This window comes from Melanerpes formicivorus, unplaced genomic scaffold (genome assembly GCF_026170545.1).
Source record: "Melanerpes formicivorus ecotype bairdi unplaced genomic scaffold, bMelFor1.0.p_v2 SCAF_6, whole genome shotgun sequence".
NCBI lineage: Eukaryota > Metazoa > Chordata > Aves > Piciformes > Picidae > Melanerpes > Melanerpes formicivorus.
In genome coordinates, this window is record NW_027142358.1 from 24,399,192 (window position 1) to 24,419,047 (window position 19,856).

Sequence of the window (19,856 nt, forward strand, 5' to 3'; positions counted from 1 at the left end):
GTGTGAATTGATCACAGCACACTGAAAACCCATTCATATAATCACTGCACCTTAAATACCTGAAAGAATGCTCCTGACATCTCAAACCTATTAATTTACCTGGAGTCTAAAAAGGAGGAAATCACTGCTGAATATAATTAAAGCATACAGTCAAGAAAAAAAGAAATCATTTTCTGAAAAAAGATTTTTAAAAGTCCCTTCTTTTTGCTAGCAAAAATGCTGCCTGCTCTGAACATAAGCAAAAAAGCCTGAAAAGACTCAGGAGGGTTCTCTGCTATTCAGTCATGCACGGAAATGTAAAAAAAAAATAAATAAAAATTCTTTAAGCACTGAAACAGAAATCCAGGAAGTGAGAGCAGCAGCAGACCTGTATTTATCTCAAGAAGGAATGAAGTGGGGGAAATTGTCTGGTTACAAGGTCCTCCTCCCTTGGACTGATCTGTGATTGCTTAAAGACAGTCTCTTTGTCAGATCAGTAAAAAGTTGTCCTATCAGTTATACAGTGAGCTGAAAGGTACTGTATGGACTGTACAAGTATCCACTGCTTGCTCTGCAGGGACAATACTTGTCACTGGGCTTTGTCTCTGCAATGTACTGCTCTTTTCTAAGTAAGTGTGACAGAGTCATCTTCTTTTTTCAGTCCCTCCCCAGACTGCACTGAGCTACTGCTAAAACTGTCTCCATTTGTACAGCTATGATGCCATGCTGTCAGGAATGCTTTTGTCCCTTTTAATACATTAAGCCACCTGAAACAATAGAGCATGAATAATAAGATTCACTCCATCTCTGAGTGTAGTGCTCTTCCATGCCTCTTCCACTCATGTGACTGATTAGCTTTCCTTCCATTTCTGTTCAGGATGGGATAAAGAAAATATTGTCACTTTCCTATTTCCTGCAGATGCAAACATTGGTTCAGGTTGGATGTTAGGAAGAAGTTCTATACAGAAAGAGTGATTGCGCTATGGAATGGGTTGCCCGGGGAGGTGGTGGAGTCGCCATCATTGAAGGTGTTCAGAAGGAGACTTGATGGGGTGCTTGGTGCCATGGGTTAGCTGTTTGGGTGGGTTGGATTGATTGATGGGTTGGACACGATGATCTTGAAGGTCTCTTCCAACCTGGTTTGGTTTATTCTAATAAAGGTTTATTCTAATATATATGTTCAGTTCAGCCTAATCTAAGCATGATCTCTTATTTACTTCAGCTAAGTAAGACACCAGAAAGGCTTTCCCACCTACCGAGCAGCAGTCATGGGCAACCTCACGTCTTTCACTTGAGACGTACAGGCCCATTCTATGCTATTTCCTGCCTGTTCTTCCAACTTAAACTGCAAGAGGAGCTGAATAACCTTCAGCAGGAGAAAAAAAAATTACATCATTGGACAAGTTTACAGTACAGCTATAGGAAGGATTCCAGGAAAAACTGCTCCACACAAACATCACTGTGGGTTGATCCAGTATTTACCCTGTTTTAATAAATGATCCTGAATCTGCCCATAGATTCAGGATCTAGAGAAGCACTAAAACAAAATGTCAGAGTGATCATTCAGAGCAGTATGGCTTGAAAAACCCAACTGTGTGGATTCTGATGAAGCATTTCCCTTCAATGGGAACCCCAGTGCACAGAGCTAGGTGTTCCTGCCAGGATGCTTTTGTAAGGTGCTGCCCTGAAGAACATCTGAATGCAATGCAAATGAAGACATCTGTTTACCAACTTCAGTCATCATACACAAACTCATATTTTGGGACAAATTTAGTCACTCCTGCCTCTTTTAGCATGTTCTAAAGCATCCAATGTAATTCCAATTTGTTTACTTGAAGTACCCTAGATATTTCTGTGTTCTTGAAAAAGATTGCTTGCTGAAGTCTGGATACCATATTGTTTGGGGAGACTAGATATGGAATCAGATTCTTATTTAGACTATGGTCTCTTGGCAGTGCAAAGAGTAAAAATTACACCTTCATCTATGGGAAAGCTCTTTGTACTCCCAGAACTACTTAAAAGTAGCATAGTATGAATAAGAACTGAAACCTTAGAGATGTTTCTGATACAGATTCTGCTAGAAAACTGTTCTGCTGTCCTAGCTGCTTGGACATGCTATTTTCACATTTTCTACTGCTTGTGTGTCAGGACAGTCTAGCATGAATATGAGTAATACTGGCTTCTCCACAGTAAAGAAGAGAAAACTTAATTTTCTGCTTCAGAAAACACAATTTCTGGTTCAGAAGGTCATCAAATACCAGTCTCCTCAGTAGAGAGAAAACACTGAAAGCAAGCCTTCTAAAGGAAAACTCTCATATGTCGTTGGATCCTAACGAGCTTTTGGTGATGCGTATCAGGGAAGACGGAGAAAGTACAGAAGGCAGATTTGTAACTCTGAAAAAAGACTAGTGTAACTTTTTTTGCAGAAATATTTATGTGTTTATTCCATCCAACACTGATGTAGTTTAAGTGCAGTTGAGAATCCTCCTTCAAAATACCAATACAGATTCTGAGAACTATTAAATAAGACAATTTATATGTTGAAGCTATGACAAAAGGAAACAGACTACTGCAACTTTATATGCATGTTTTAAATGATTCTGAAACAGAAAAGATACTTTTTTCTTTAAATTTCACACATTGAAGAGTGGAACATAATTAACTCCTAACTGTCTTTACAAGCACATATATAAGCTCACACAGTAAGCTAAGCAGCTCACCTAATTCAAACAGTGCTTGCAAAAATGCAACCACAGCTTTTTTTTCTGCTTCACACTACTCTCTTTTCTCAAAGCTGCTCCATACTGTGCTAAAATACACAACAAAACTGAACACTGAACTTGGATTCTTTAGGTCTTTGGGTGTACTGTTACTCAAACTCTTCCCCTCTGTGAGTCAGTGAATGTGTGCCTATTATTCTGGAAAGTGCAACTGCTTCAACAGATAAGTGTAACAGACAGAAAGCTGAAACAATGAAATCCTAAATTGTATGGATTAGCAAATACTGATTTTTGCAAGGCTTATAAATGCACTACATTGTAAGGACTTTCAAAGGAAAAAGGTATTACTAGTCTGTAACTACCCCTCTCCTAAGAGGCATGCCCTACCCAAATCCTTTTGTACTAGTTATATTGTTATTTATTGAACTAAAATAATGACTGAGCATAGAAAACAGAAAATAGCAATGTAAGTAGAGTTTGTCAGAATCAAAGGTGATGAAATTAAGAAGGTAGCTTCAGATTTTGCGGGGAAGAAAAAGGCAAAACTCCCAAGCATCTTGGCACCCAGTGGAAAAAAATTACCCTAACCTAGGGTCCCCTGTGTACGAGTATTTAAGATAGCTTGCTGACCTTAATCTGATAAAATAAACTTTAAATTCAGTTGAAAGAACTCCAGCAGGTCAAATGCCAAGTTTCAACCTCACCTCTTTGAATTATTTTAAATAACGGAAATTGAAGTAATTTGCATCTGGCTCTGTACTTCCACGAATAAAGATCCTGATATATACACTATTTCTTTACTTTATAAAGCAAGTCTTCGCAGAGCAGCTTCTTCCATCAGTACTCACAGTGGAATATTTCAGCACTGGTGATGTTCTACCACCACTACACTACGTAATTATAAATTGGAATGGACAGCTACTCAATTATATCAAACGAAGATGGATTTCTAGCTTCTTTATAATACATAGAAGCAGAAAACCAAGATTTTGCTTAATCTTTAGTATTATCTGAGGTAAAAAAAATTAAATTTCATAACCATAGGTGTAGCATAAAATTTAATTCTGTTAAGGTGGTGAATCAGTACAAAAATCAGGGCCTCTTACTTTATATTCGTATCAGTTCAACTAGGAAAACTTGCTTCTGTAAAAGTTTGAGCTTAAAGAAATCTAGAAGCCAAACTACCTCTGAAAGCATGTAGTGGTTGTAGAAGAACACATTAATATGTCTCAGAAAGAATTAGCAATGAAATCACATTTCCTGATATATTAAGTACTTGGTAATATTAAGTGATTGGTTGCACAGAACAAAGCAGATCTATAGAAATGTATTTCCAGAACAGTAGAAATACTGCACAGAATCCTGCAGTGCCGTGCATTTCCAAAGATCAATAGATTCTGGAAGCACCATACACTAAACATAGCACATGCACTGTGCATCAAAGAGTTCAACAGGAAATCAAAATGGAAATCAAAGGGTGTAGTGAAAAGCACAACTCACAAAACCCCAAGAGGTTTCTGCATAAAGCAGAAACTGGTAACTTCTTTCAGAGGCACTGCGTAACACTCTCATGCTCAGGGTTTTCAGTACAGGCCAAACCTAGCTGTCAAAAACTGCAGCTGAGTTACTCTTAGCCATATGCACATGAAAGCAATTACATGCAAAGTCTGTACATGTTTATTACACAGCATTTTTTAAAATCCTGATAAATTATCTTATTAGACAAAATTGTTACATTTACTCCTAAAACTTGTTGCTCATTAGACTTTATGCTGCACTGAGCAATTTAATAACACCTGATCTTCCTCAGCGCTCTCTTCCTTATTCATACAATCATGAGGTGTCCTGTCTAAGAGCCAAAGGATAATCACCAGGAGGCAGGTATATGTCTAATCAACTGTTCAAAGTCTGGACCCAATTAGCTTTTTCTTTACAACAGAAAGTAGCAGGTTGGTGGGTTTAGGTATTTTATTCTTGCCTCCCTCCCAATTTAAACAAAGAATTGAACAAATTAACAGGACACATTGCAGAATCATACAGTGTTAGGGGTTGAAAGGGTCTGGACCATGAAAGATCATTGAGTCTAACCCCACTTCCAGAGCAGGGCAACCTAGATTAAGTCACACAGGAAAACATCCAGGTGGGTTTTGAATGTCTCCAGAGAAAGACAATCCACAACCTCTCTGGGCAGCCTCTTCCAGTGTGAAAATGTTTTTCCTTATGTTCATGTGAAAACTTCTATGCTCCAGCTTTCACCAGCTACCCCTTGTCCTACCATTGGACATCAGTGGGGCAGAAGAACCCCTCTTGACCTGCTAACCACAACTCTTCTAGTCTACCCCAGGATAACATTTGCCTTCTTGGCCACGAGGGCACATTGTTGGCTCATGGTCATCCTGTTGTCCATCAGGACCCCGCATGTCCCTTTCCTCCATGCTGCTTTCCAACATCAGCCCCCAACCTGTACTTGTTCATAGGGCTGTCCTTTCCCAGATGTAAGACTCTACACTTGTCCTTGTTGTAGTAACAACAAAATTAAGAATAACACAAACAATTAAATCAGAATTAAATAAAGGAAAAATTAATACATCAATACATTAGTGGATTGGCCTCAATGTTGGTTGAATTAAATAGATGAAAAAAAATATATAACTAATCAATCAATTTCACCATTACAATTTATAAACTAGTTGGTTGTTCAACTATTTGCTGACAAAAATACAAAAATGAGAGTAACAGGCAAAATACAGACTAACCTACTTCATTTTTTATCTTTCTCCCAAGTCTTGACAGTAGATTTTCATTTCCCTAGAACTGCATACATACTTGATTTTTGCTGACAGAAGAATAATCACTTTCAATTAGCTTACCAAAAGCTCTGTTCAGTCCAAACTATTAGGATTAGATCTTGTAGCACAGTATTTCAAAGCCAAATATTTAATATTCATCATACTACTTTATACTCCAGAAAATTTTGTGGCAGTGGTATATGTTTTAATGAGTGCTGCTATAGTTTGGAGTTGTGTTTCCAGTGGCTCACAGTCTGGTAGGAAAATTCTCAGCAATGTGAAAGTCCACAGACTAAGACAAGTCTACCTCAGCCATAAACTGTTTTGTTATGAGCCATTATTGGTAGAAAAAAACAACTGTTTCACATCCTATTGCTCATCTGCAGACTACATATTCCAGAGGTTTTGGATTAAAGAGTAGTCAATGAGATTATGAGAGCATTGACTTAGTACTTTGAAGGCATGACTGCATTTAGTTTTAGCAAAATATGTATGTGTGGTACATAATGAGCCATTAAAAAAATTCCCTAACCATGGATTTATGTAATTGGAGCTATTTTACTTTGTCACATCAAATGAAGACACCAACAACAAATAATTAAAGCAGTACCCACTATTGATATGAAGTTGGCAGCTGTGTGAATAGAAAAACAAGCATTTATTTTCTGTATCACTAAACACTGTTTGCAGTCTGGTTTGCTTATCTGTAGGATTCATGTAAACAAAAGCACTAACAGTGGACGACTATTGAATAATTCTTTACCTTCTCACCTACCCAGAGAGGAGGTGGAAGCTTCAACATTAACTTTGTAGAAGTGCTAACTGGTCACTGAGGCTCAGCCAAGCCAAAGTATGATCCTGTGGCCTTGTTTATCCTTATTAAAATCCATCAGAGATACCAGTGAGACAGCAAAAAAACTGAGCAATACTGGAATTCACATGCAGTACTAAATACAGACCATGAAACAACACTGCTTGATCCCGTATCTCTGGTGTTTGACTATGTGAAGTATAACATTCTAACTCATTAATTTTTTTGGTGGACTCCAAGAGAGCACTTTCAAGGCTTACAAAACAGAACTTGATTCTGAAGCTTAGTCATAGAATGGCTTTGGTTGGAAAAGCCCTTTAAGATCATCAACTCCAACCATTCTCTAAGTCTGGTACTAAACCACGCCCCTCAGCACCACAATCTCTGTGTCTTTTAAACATCTTCAGTGATAGGGATTCAGCCACCTCCCTGTGCAGCCTGTTGCACTTTTTGACAACCCTTTTAGAGAAAAAAATAGAAGAATAGCATAGGGCTCTACACACAACATGGGAGCAGTTACGTAAAGCACAGAACTATGCACATCTGGCAGTGGGTATGACCTACCTAACTGAACCCTGCCACAGGATGGAGCTCTTGCTTTAAAGCTCCAGAGGCTCAATTTCTATCTCACAGTCCAACATTAAAGACCAACGGTGAAGTGTAATGGTGAAAAAGACAGAGCAGCAGAAGGCAAAGAGAAGATCCTTACACATCCACAACACAGACATGGCAATGATGGTTTCAGTGATACATGCATGTGAGTTATGACTGAAGGTGGCCAGAGGCCCTAGGGAATTTTTTTTTCTGTTTGCATCCATTGCATCAATGGAGACTGCACTAAGATGAACACACGCCTGGACAGACATAGGGCAAGTCTTAACACCTATTGACAACACTTTCATAGCCCCAAGAAATTTACTTTAGCTTCTAACCCACTTACCCTTCACCCTGTGCCCTGTTCTTAATAAAAGCTGATTATGTCCAGCTCCTCTCTGATAGGGAAAGTGGCAGCCCTGAATGCTCTTGTCCATCCTTCAAAACCCTTAGCAACTATTTCATAGCCCCAAGTAATTTGGGGCTACCACCTTAACTTTAGCTTCTAACAATGCTTCAACTTCATGCCCTGTGTTTGAAGGCTATAGAGAGAAATCACATAATCTCAATGTTTCCCTCTAGAAAGCACAGTCACAAGGTATGCCCATCAGAGATGTTCAAGTAACAGACCTTTAAACCAGTGGGAGAAGTTAGAATTATACAAAAGTGAATACATGCTTAATGAAACCGAGGTATAGGCCCCATAAAGGAATAAATTCCACTAATGTAGCCTTAAGACCGGTAAAGGTTGAAGGCAAAGTTCAGCAACAACTCAATTGTAATGAGCACCAAAAAAAAATCCCTTCCATCTCAGACATCTAAATTCAAAATACGTGAGATTTTCTGCCCACTTAATGATCAAATGCTGCACATAGGAGGAAGCTTGGAAACCAATGCTGTGCATCCAGGTGAAGTAAAAAATTAAGCAATCAATAATTCTTGCATAGATATTCCCAAAGCATGGTGTACATAGAAACAAGAACTTGCGAGAGACTGTATGAAAACAATCAGCATGATGACGCGACACCTCCAGGTTTAGCCCCAGGCTGACAGAAGGAGAATACATGTCTTTTCCTCTAGACTGCAATGCTGCTAGGAAATTGCCACTATGATACTTCTACTGCTGAAATTAATTTAGACTTCAAAAGGTGGTGTGAACCCTCTACTAATTTGATTTCTGTAACAGATGCAGAACCATGGGGTAGATAAAAATCATGTTAAATTTTCAATGCATAAACACTTAACTAGCACTTCTTCACCTTTTTCATTGAATATGGAGTTAGAAGTTAAGTTCAGGTCCAAATTTCAAAACCCTCCAAGTTAAAAATCTGTCTGGAGCCACTGATCTAGTCCACAGGTCTCAAAGTTTGTGACCACTCATTTGAACCAAGTCTTTGTTCTGTCAGATAGTTGTTCATCAGCCTTGTCAGCATAAGGCTCTCAGTGTAAGTGAGATCAGACATAGAGTGGTATGTGTACTTGGGAGAAAAGAAAGTATCCTGGTAGATGTCTGTCAAACTCTGACAGACATTTGTATGTCATCCTCAACACTAGTCTCTGCTCCTGTAAGTATTATTTTGAGTAATAACAGTTTTGCTCTTTAGATCTTGTCAAATAAGTGTGACAATGATACTGGTATTTCACTGCACATTTACGTTGGAAATATTCTTTAAAATTAAAGCATTGTTGGAATAAGTGGTTTAGAAAATATTGCAAATACTGTTTGTTCTGTAGAGGCTGCTATGTTAAAAAAAAACCACAAAGACATTCAAGACATTTTATCCAGAAATTCTGCACTTATAGTAAAAAGGCATAAACATTTTTGTCTTATTTGACATTTCAAGGATATTCCAAACATTTGTAATAACAGTAAACCAGGTGGAACAAATCTCTGAAGAGTATAAAACAGAATATCCAATCTTTCCTAATTACTTTCCAAAATCTTTATGTCTACTTCACATCTGCCTCCTCCACACAGCCTGCATTTTCCCCAAGTAAACCTAGAAACAGTTGTTGCACTCTCAGGCTAAAAAGAAACACAACATCTGGATCCAAAGCCAGCCAGATTGAAGTTATTCATTGAGGCCATACAGTTTCACTTTTCATTTGACCTGGTGTAATCTGTGATGCTAACCCTAGTGTTGTGGGACGCTCTGCTCTGTGCGCTCTTTCAGTTCTCTTCATTTGTGTATGTGCTGGGAGAAAGCCAAGTCCTATGTTGGTTCTCTGATTCACATGCAAGTCTATTTCTCAGAAGGTGAGATAAATTCTAATGTAGATGAGTGGCAATTCAGAAATAGAAAAATCTATTAAAATAAGACCAGATTCTGGTATTAAAGCTTTCCATCCCTCACATTCAAAGGAAGAATGGAATGGAATGGAATAGAATGGAATGGACCAGACGAGACCTTCAAGATCATCGCATCCAACCTATCATCCAACACCACCCAACCAACTAACCCATGCAACCAAGCACCCTGTCAAGTCTCCTCCTGAACACCTCCAGTGATGGTGACTCCACCACCTCCCCAGGCAGTCCATTCCAATGGGCAATCACTCGCTCTGTGTAAAACTTCCTCCTGACCTCCAGCCTGAACCTCCCCTGGTGCAGCCTGAGACTGTGTCCTCTTGTTCTGGTACTGGCTGCCTGGGAGAAGAGACCAACCTCTGCCTGTCTACAACCCCTCTTCAGGTAGTAGTAGAGAGCAACAAGGTCACCCCTGAGTCTCCTTTTCTCCAGGCTAAGCAGCCCCAGCTCCCTCAGCCTCTCCTCATAGGGCTTGTGTTCCAATCCCCTCAGCAGCTTGGTTGCCCTTCTCTGGACACGCTCCAGCAAGTCAACATCCTTCCTAAACTGAGGGGCCCAGAACTGGACACAGTACTAAAGTGCCGAGTACAGGGGCAGAATGACCTCCCTGTGCTTGACTTCACTAAAGCATTTGACTCAGAAATGATCAGTTATGGCTGTACAAAGAGGTGAGAATAATGTAAGAGTGGCTCTCAAATAAAGGTGTACAGGAAAAATCTGAGTTGTATTGTCTTATCTAGCATTGTAACAGAGATGGCATAAAATAAAGCATAAAGTCTGTGACTTTAGCTATGCAGACTGTAACACTGATTACCAGCTGGTCTGAGGATCCACAGAACATGTCAGCATGCTAGAAGATATCCTAGGAGTCTACCTTCTCGGTTAATCTCTCCATGAAAAATCACTCTATGGTTGTAATGGAGAAGAAAAACCATCAGAGAGTTGCAAAGGTTTTACATCCAAGCTCACATACTGACCAAATCCCACAAAAATAATACTTGATAGAAGTTAAGTATTATAGAACCATAAAAGACAAATTTGTCAACAACTGGGGAAAAAATAGAAGTCAGCATGAAAACCAGAAATCCATGCCTCATGAAGACAGTAGCTTTCCAAAATGCAACACATGAGAGCTGGAGGCTGACAAAAAGGGCTACTTCAGAGATTGCATTTTCGCTATCACTTGGTTTTGCAGAAAAATAGCAGAGAGACAGATCTGCGGGAGAAGGTGGTGATGTCAGTGACATCAAATACAGCCACCCCAGATTCAGAGCTGCAGTAACTAGTTTCAGCAACACAGATGTTTAAGGAGACTGGGATGACAAACAATCCTGTCAATATGATTAACAGGACTACTGGATTCAACTGCAAATCAAGCTAACAAAAAGACTAGCAAAGAGAAATATGTGTGGAAACAACTGGTTTATCATGTCAGAAAGCTAAGGAGAACTCATATGAATACAAACTTTCTTAAAGCATAAGGGCACATAGAAGCCTCACAAAATTCTAAGGTTAAATTAAGAAGTAACTTTTCTTTTTCAAGTCTTCTCAATTAGGTATAAAAAAGCCCAGCATAACCTGGTCATCCAGTTGACCTGATTACAGAGCTCCAATGCTGTGCAAAGGTATCTGTGCTATCACAGACCCTCCCAGCAGGAAAGTGATGCCAGCATGGAGGCCTATTTGGGTTAATGCAGTTTCCTTCTTGGCAGACCCAGTAAGCCAGAGCAGAGAGGAAAATTCTCTGCCAAGTTTCTGTTGATGTGCTCTTTTACAGGCACTGCTGCTTTTGGCTTTATATTTTTGCTAGCATTTCCCTGTTGGTTCTTCATCATAGAATTACAGAACAGTTTGGGTTGGAAGGGACTTCCAAAGGTCGTCTAGTCCAATCCCCCTGCAGTGAGCAGGGATATCCTCCACTAGATCAGTGGACCTGCTGGCCACACAAGAAATACCAAGTTTAAAATACAGAAAATAGTGTATGTGCAATGAAACAGCATAATCACAGTATCACAGTATAACTAAGGTTGGAAGAGACCTCGAGGATCATCGAGTCCAACCTATCAACACAGACCTCAGGACTAAACCATGGCACCAAGTGCCACATCCAATCTCCTCTTGAACGCCTCCAGGGTCGATGACTCAACCACCTCCCTGGGCAGCACATTCCAATGATGAACAACTCGCTCGGTGAAGAACTTTCTCCCCACCTCAAGTCTAAACCTCCCCTGGCACAGCTTGAGACTGTGTCCCCTTGTTCTGGTGCTGGTTGCCTGGGAGAAGAGAGCAACCCCTTCCCGGCTACAGCCACCTTTCAGGTAGTTGTAGAGGGCAATGAGGTCACCCTTGAGCCTCCTCTTCTCCAGGCTAAACATTTCCAGCTCCCTCAGCCTCTCCTCATAGGGCTTGTGCTCAAGGCCTCTCACCAGCCTTGTTGCCCTTCTCTGGACACGTTCAAGTGTTTCAATGTCCTTCTTAAACTGAGGGGCCCAGAACTGGACACAATACTCAAGGTGATGATGATAATGATATTGGGATTTTTCTTAAGAGTAGTTAAACCCTAAAGTCTACCACTCAGCTTCAACTAATCTCACTCTTACAGCTAGGTGTTAATACCACTAGACTTTTTAGATCTCAGCATTTTATGATCCTTGAAATTTTTAAGTATCTCACAAGTTGTCAAAAGAATGATTAGATGAGCACTATTATTTCATTGCAAAGATTAATTTTATGATCTTTCACATAGTATACTTAGCCTTTAACGGTAAAGCTAAGTAAAATAATTTAATTTTCATTATTTCCAGTGACAGCAGGAGACAGACATTGTCTCACACCTATATTTGAACATGTGTGTAACAAAACAATCACTTTACACATGTATAAAAATATAAATACAACAAGGCTAAAGAGGCTTGTCTGTTTAACCATGACAGAATGCCAGACCAAACCAACCGAAAAACCGCAAAGCAGAAGTTGTATTTCAAACATGCAGAATAGAGCATTCTTCTCTTTGACAACGGATAGATACCATACAATAATATTCAGCAGTGCAAGTATAAATTCTGTATGCATTCATGTAGATTTAAAATTTATGCATCTATACATAATTTTATGACTGCATTGTAGGAAATACATTTCCATGACACAGACTTAGACACCAAAATCCTAGCTAACATTTACTTCAATTAAGTCAATAGAATTACATAGTGCTTATAACTGAGTCTAAAGCAGTTCATATTTCCTCCAGTAAAAGCAGTACTGTTTTTCCTTAAATATGTTCACCTGCATCAGAATTGTGTCAGGTAACTGGAGCAAGCACAGTTGTAACTGTGCTATGGACATACTGAAAAAAATCTTAATGTTTATGGACAACTTTATAATAGAGTACTAATCTGGATGAGTTTTAGCTCATCATTTTACTTTTAGTTCTTTGCACTTAGCAGGGCTATTCAATTTATTTATAACCAGGCGAGTAAGTTCTAACCTCATTTCCATCATTATCTGGAACAGCTCCAGTGATGTAAAAACAGTTACCCTTTTTTATCTACCACTATAACAAAATAGAACATATACCAAGAATTTGGCCATAAACACCGTAAACTATGCCAAAGTTAGTCGCCTCTCTTAGCAGTACAGTTTCTTATGAGTTATGATATGCATGCCATGAAGACATTTTTCAGCATACCATCAGTATGATGTTTTAATGGAGTTGAATGAAATGAACACATATAGTAAGAGTCTTAAGATAAACTGTAAGGAATTAATAGTACATGCTATCAAGATCAATGGTCTCAAGGTCAGAAGAAAAAAAAAAATCCCACAGAGTAAGTGCTTCTAAGTGATCTATTTATATCATCCTTTTGTTAGTTCTGCATTTAGGAATGTATTTAAGCAATTACCTAGATTCAAGTTTGTTAATAGCCTCATTAAATTCTGTGGGCCTTCTCACATACCAGTAATTTAAAATCCGTTCTTGATTTGGGACCAGAGATAAGCAAATATTCAAAGAAGTCAGTATAGCGGAGGTTACAAATCTTCAGCACTTTTAAAGAATGCATTATTATCTGTTGAATGCAAGACATTCAACAACATGAGTGAATCGTAGAGTAGTGAAGCTCTAGCGGATCCTGATTACATTCTAGGAAGTGCAGGTGCGTTAAAGTAATAACACAGAAAATACCTAAACCAAGAAATACACAGGCAAAGACAATTTACAGCATGAGAAATATGTGTACAATATGCATGCACAACTTCCTCTCTCAAACCAAGGACTGATGCGCTCTGCCAGTTATTTCATATGAAAGCCATATTCCTTAACTAACCTGTGGCAACTACAGAAGAAGCTAAGCTGTTAAGAAAGTTGACAATAGAAAAAACCAAACAACACCCCCCCCCAAAAAAAAAACAAACCAACACCAAAAAACTAAAACCAACACCAAACCCAACACTCTTTTATTCCCTACAATTAAAATGAGCACATGCAGCAAAGCAGGTATGAGACAAAAGAGCAAGTATCAGGAGGATAAAAGTTTTATAAATGAGAAAGCAACAAAACTGAGTGAAGAGAGAAGGACAATTTCATTATATTTTTAAAATGAATGGTGGGGAAATGTGTGACAGTAACAACTGTTTATATATTCAGGTGACTTTCTAATACTTCAAGAAATTGAGCTACCACTGTGCAGTGATTTAAATTATGCCATAGCCTCCCGTGACATCACAGACCATAGCTGGTCACATACTATACTCTTAGCACAGTAATTGCTTTCACAGCCCTTTGCAGTGACTTCATCAGAAACCCTGCTTATGTGATGCATTTCTAACTAACTTTTAACACATTACCGCAGTAATTTTGTTTTTCAGATTGCTTTCTGACAGGTATAATGTGAATAAACCCATGTTGTTTGTCATATAATTAGAAAAAAGAATTAATCCTAAGACAGCTGTTAATGATTTATTTGATCTAGCTGCCTATTTGCATTCCTTAATGTATTTGGGAACTTTGATTCCAAGAGGGATTCAGGCCAAACAAAAGATGGAAGTCTTTCAGTGTTTGTTTGGGTTTTTAAAATGATTTAGTGAGAAAACTTTGAGCCTCTCCATGATAAATAACAAATTCCACTGAATTTGTGGTGCAATTTTATAAAACAGATGAGATGAGCATACTAGCCATTTCTTCAAGCACACAAGAAAATTGCACTTCTGAGTCTAAGACAAGCTCTCTTCTATGTCAGTGGCTATCTGTAATATGGTTTATCACAAAGGCTATGCTGGTGGTGTGGAAGAAACTTTGCTGTAAGGTCAACTCCCTTGAATTCATAGTCTCAGAGATATGCCTGTGTAACAAGCGCTTCTTTAAGACACACATCAGTAAATGGCACTGTTCTTAGCAAGTTTAAAATATCTGCTGAGTTTCAGTGGCAGTGAATTTGCCAGTTTTACAGAGTAACACATCCCATAATTGACTGCTGAAGTAGCTGTAGACAACTTCTGTTTACCTGAAAATCTAGCATACTTGTAGTAGTAATCAGCATTTTAGTTCTATTTTAATCTAGAATTTCTAAATTTTCTTAACAGTGTTCTATAAAGTTGGGTAGAATGTAATGTTTATGAAAGCAGACTGCTAATGAAACATTCCTTGTTTAAAAAACCCCACAGCATAGGCCAATAGTCCTTTACAGTTTAAGACCCTTCCACACACATTACCAAGTTACAAAACTATGATGTCCCTTTGCCTCTTAAAATTTAGACAAACCACTCAAACCTTGCCTGTATCTTTTACAGATGGTGACAAAGGCTGAGGGTACTGTAAGTGAAGTTACAAAATACTTTTTGTGGCAAATCTTAATTGCTTTTGAAAAGTCAGTACTAAATAACAATGTTGTAATAAATAACAATGTTGGCTGGGTGTTGGTTTGTTTCTATATTAATTTCTAACATTCAGAAACTTGATATGAAACAACTGAGAAGGCAGTTATTTGTGTCTGCAGTTGAAGTGGAAGAACTTTCATTTACTGCAGGTGGGCTAGCAACAGGTCTGGAAAGAGTAGCTTGCAGCCCAGTGAGACTCAAGAGACAGGTGCTAACATAAACGGGAGCAACTTCAGGGGAGCCAGACTAGTTTTACAGATAGAGAACATGGCTCACAGGATTCTCTGAAGAAGCCTTTAACTGTCAGTTTGTTTGTTGATAACTCTTTGATGTAACACATTTTTGAGTACTACAAACTCACAGTGTTAAGTTATGGATTAAATATCAAAAGCAGTCAGCAACTTGCACGTCAATTTCAATCTAACAACTTTTCCTAGAAGGAAAAAAAGAGGAAAAATAAAAATAAAAAACCAAAACCATCAGCTATGATCTAAAGAACTCTTAAGTGATTTGTTCGAAGACATTTGTTTTTACAGGCTATGCTATATTATATACTCCTCACTTATGACAAGCCTGCAGTTTGCTAAACATCCCCACATGATTTACTTGACTATAGCAAATTAGTACGAACCACCTTAATTTCATAGCCTTTTTTATTGGTGCTTCTAGTAACTCAATAAACCCCCTCCAGTACTTATGATTAAGAAGTTGTATCACAGTGATCAAGGTCTACAATTCTCAGTCCCAAGCCATAGCACACTGCTATGTCTTCTACAGCACACTTTCTAGCAATACTTAGCTTCCTGAAATTTCAATAACCAAAATGTAATAGCTATAAATAGAATCATCGAATCATAGGATTGTTACGGTTGGAAGGGACCTCAGGGATCATCTAGTTCCAACCTCCCTGCCATGTACAGACAGACACCTCACACTAGATCAGGTTGCTCAGAGCCACATCCAGCCTGGCCTTAAAAACATCCTCACGGTGAAGGACATCGAGTCTGAATCTACCCATTTCTATTTTTGTTCCATTCCCCCTAGTCCTATCATTACCTGACACCTTAAAAAGTCCCTCACCAGCTTTCTTGTAGGCCCCTGTCATAGGGTTGGAAGGGTAAGGCGCAAAAGCCTCCTCCCTCCCCCCTGTAAAGTAAAGGGAAAGAAAATTGAAGGGAAAGGGAAAAAAAAACTCACAGCTGAATTAGCAAAGCAGTGGAGCTATATATTTACAAAGCAATGTAGGATATGCAGGGGAATATATACAAACTTTACAATATCTACAATATATACAAAGATATACAACAGAGTAGCACAGAAATGAGAGTTCCCCCCCTTCTGCTGAGGGGGTCCCCCACCTCCGCTCTCCCCCTCTCTCCCCCTTTTCCCCACAGCAGGTTAGAAAGAGAGAGAAAGAGAAAAAAAGGTTAGAAGCAGTGTTAATTGGAAAGCAGTTAATACAGGCCTTATCAGGTTTGTCAGTTTGAAGGCCAAAGCTTTGGCTGAAAGCCCAGCACAGAAAGCTGCTGCCCTGCGGAGGAGCGGAAGCAAGACTAAAGATAAAGTGCCGGAATGCCCAGGATACCCTCCTGCACTCCCAGTTCAGAAGGTGCTTCTTCCCACTTTACCAATGAAATTAGTTTAGATCCTTCTTTTCGTTTATCAACTAACGTCCACCATATTCCCTTTCTTAAGGGGACAGTGTCAACCGGTCACAGCCCCCTTAAGATACTGGAAGGCCACAATAAGATCTTCTTGGAGCCTTCTGTTCTCCAGAATGAATAGTTCCAACTTTCTCAGTCTGTCCTCATAGGAGAGGTGCTCTAGCCCTCTGATCATCCCTGTGGCTCTTCTCTGGACACACTCCAACATATCCAGATCCTTCCTGTAATACTTTCACATAGGACACGAATGCCAAAAAATGCATGGCTGGATAATTAGCCTGACCTTATGTAGAATTTCACTCAACATTCCTGCATCATAACTTCTGATTGAGCTAATTTGTAAGAGACACCCTCTGCCCACTTTGAGGAAGTAATTTGGAGGGCCTGAAAGGATCTCTTGAAAAAGCTGTCTTTGACTCCAAAGAGTCTAATTCCTGTTCTGCCTACACATTTCTAAGCTTTGAAATCTAATCTGCTTGTCTTGTTAATGCTTCACTCAAACTGCTACACTCATCACCTTCTCTGCCAAACATTTTTATGTACACCTGGTGTTTACACTACTAGAATTATGAGTGTTAGTTATCTGGACAAATTTCTTGAGCATTAAATGTATCAGCTCACTTCCATCTAACCTTATGCCACACTGAGGATTTATCTGAGCTAGGTCAATGGTAAGGCTTTTAACAGGTCTCTCATTCCAGAATCAAATGTCATGTGAACATGTAATTCTTTCACACATTTTCTTTTGTAAGGAATGAAACTCTATTGTACTGACTGTGTCACTGGAGCTGAGCAAGCGCCACTGAAATGAAAAGGACAAAAGGTCACAGCTCTTCAAGCTGTTACTCCAGATTTAGAATTCTGTCTCACTCAAAATTTCTTGAAGTCTCTTTGTAACTGAAAGCCACTAGAAATTCACTTTGAGAAAGCAAATCAAAACAGAGTGCATGTCTGCAGTGCACAATAGTGCAGACAGGTCAGGCTAGTGCTGCCTGGTAGATCTGCACAGTGTTACCATGTTAGTGATGTGCTCAGCTCACCTCCAGCCTCTCATGAGGGTATATGAACTGTAGGGGGACACCAGCTTGACACAGCAGCATATACCACAGCGACAGAATAGAATAAACCAGGTTGGAAGAGACCGTCAAGATCATCGAGTCCAACCCATCAACCAATCCAACCCACCTAAACAACTAAACCATGCAACCAAGCACCCCATCAAGTCTCCTCCTGAACACCTCCAGTGATGGTGACTCCACCACCTCCTCAGGCAGCCCATTCCAATGGGCAATCACTCTCTCTGTGTAAAACTTCCTCCTAACCTCCAGCCTAAACCTCCCCTGGCGCAGCCTGAGACTGTGTCCTCTTGTTCTGGTACTGGTTGCCTAGGAGAAGAGACCAACCTCTGCCTGTCTACAACCTCCCTTCAGGTAGTTGTAGAGAGCAATAAGGTCACCCCTGAGTCTCCTCTTCTCCAGGCTAACCAACCCCAGCTCCCTCAGTCTTTCCTCGTAGGGCTTGTGTTCCAAGACCCTCACCAAGTTTGTTGCCCTTCTTTGGACATGCTCCAGCAAGTCAACATCCTTCCTAAACTGAGGGGCCCAGAACTGGACACAAGACTCGAGGGGCAGCCTAACCAGTGCTGAGTACAGGGGCAGAATGACCTCCCTGCTCCTGCTGGCCACACTGTTCTTGATGCAGGCCAGGCTGCCATTGGCCCTCTTGGCTGCCTGGGCACACTGCAGGCTCATGTTCAGCCTACCATCGACCAGTACCCCCGGGTCCCTCTCTACCTGGCCGCTCTCCAGTCACTCTGACCCCAGCCTGTAGTTCTGCATGGGGTTGTTGTGGCTAATGTGCAGAACCCGGCACTTGGATGAGTTAGATCTCATGCCGTTGGACTCTGCCCATCTGTCCAGCCTGTCGAGGTCCCTCTGCAAAGCCTCTCTACCCTCCAGCAGATCAACTCCTGCCCCCAGCTTGGTGTTGTCAGCAAATTTACTGATGATAGACTCAATGCCCTCATCCAGATCATCAATAAAGATGTTAAAGAGCACAGGGCCCAATGTTGCTGAGCATAATGTATGTTTCTTTGCAAATTTATGAATATGGTTTTCAACAGTATTTTGGTCACCACCTAAAAGAGGAATACCATCTTTCTTTGTTCATTCACAGTATTAGATAATGTTAACAACAGTATCTCAAGCTGAAGAAAATGTAAATTCTGAAAGTGTTTCTAAAAAATTACAAGCAAAACCAGAGCTGCTTCTTTGCAATGCAGATTTATAATCCCCCAAGTCAATGTGAGGAAATAATCCCTAATGTTGTACAGCAGCTTTTGTTTGGCAGGTATGAGTATGTGTTCTGAAAGTGTTTTAAAAAGCAGAAGTTAAATAGAAATACTGACAAACCCTCAGTAATTCTAGCCTTTTTCACAGGCAAGCATCTCATTAAAGCATTATTCTATACTGGGTTTAAGTTATATTAGAAGTACCTGGTGTTTACCAGTTCAATCAAATTATCTTCGTATTTGGTCAAGAGATGTGACTGTCCTATGTGTTGCTTAGACACATAAAAAAGCACTTTATACACAGTTTTACCAATGTATGTCTGTACTGATGTCTGTCTGTCCTAAATGTGTTTCCTTCTCTCCTCCAACTTACACAACTGGCTAGTAGCAAAGAAGGTATTCATGAGATAAAAGTTCAGCTGATACTCAATTGTAAGATTGCAATCTCACACTGTTGAAAGAAAAAAAAAGAGATCGATAATGCTTCACCAAGTTTTGCTCTGCCATACATATATTCTATAGCCCAGGTCAAGTCACTTTTTGTCATGTCTGTTCAAACTGTATTTCCTAGATAACAGATGCTTCTGCTACTATTTACCTCTGTCCTTTGCTCACTATGGGCCCCAAGCTGAAGAAAATAGATTAGTATTTGGTTATGGGAATCACATTCTCCAAGGTATATTATCAAACTTGCAGTATTCAAATCCACTAATCTCGAACAAGCAATAAAAGTACATGACCCTGACAAAAGCAACCCACACTTACAGCTTTAAGCATCTGGGGTGATCTGCAGACAACCACTAAATAGGAAATTAACAAGTAGAATCATA

At 39.6% G+C, this 19,856-nt stretch overlaps 2 long non-coding RNA genes across 3 annotated transcripts in view; one reads left to right on the forward strand and one right to left on the reverse strand.

Moving 5' to 3' along the window:
• Nucleotides 1-9,528, forward strand: part of LOC137442002 (uncharacterized) — a 363,940-nt gene extending 354,412 nt beyond the window's left edge. For both annotated transcript variants that reach the window (XR_010987559.1, XR_010987558.1), the window contains exon 6: nucleotides 9,256-9,528. This is a non-coding gene — a long non-coding RNA (uncharacterized lncRNA). The remainder of the gene's footprint in view (nucleotides 1-9,255) is intronic.
• LOC137442001 (uncharacterized) overlaps nucleotides 1-19,856 on the reverse strand; it is an 89,512-nt gene that overhangs the window by 27,219 nt on the left and 42,437 nt on the right. The window lies entirely within an intron of this gene.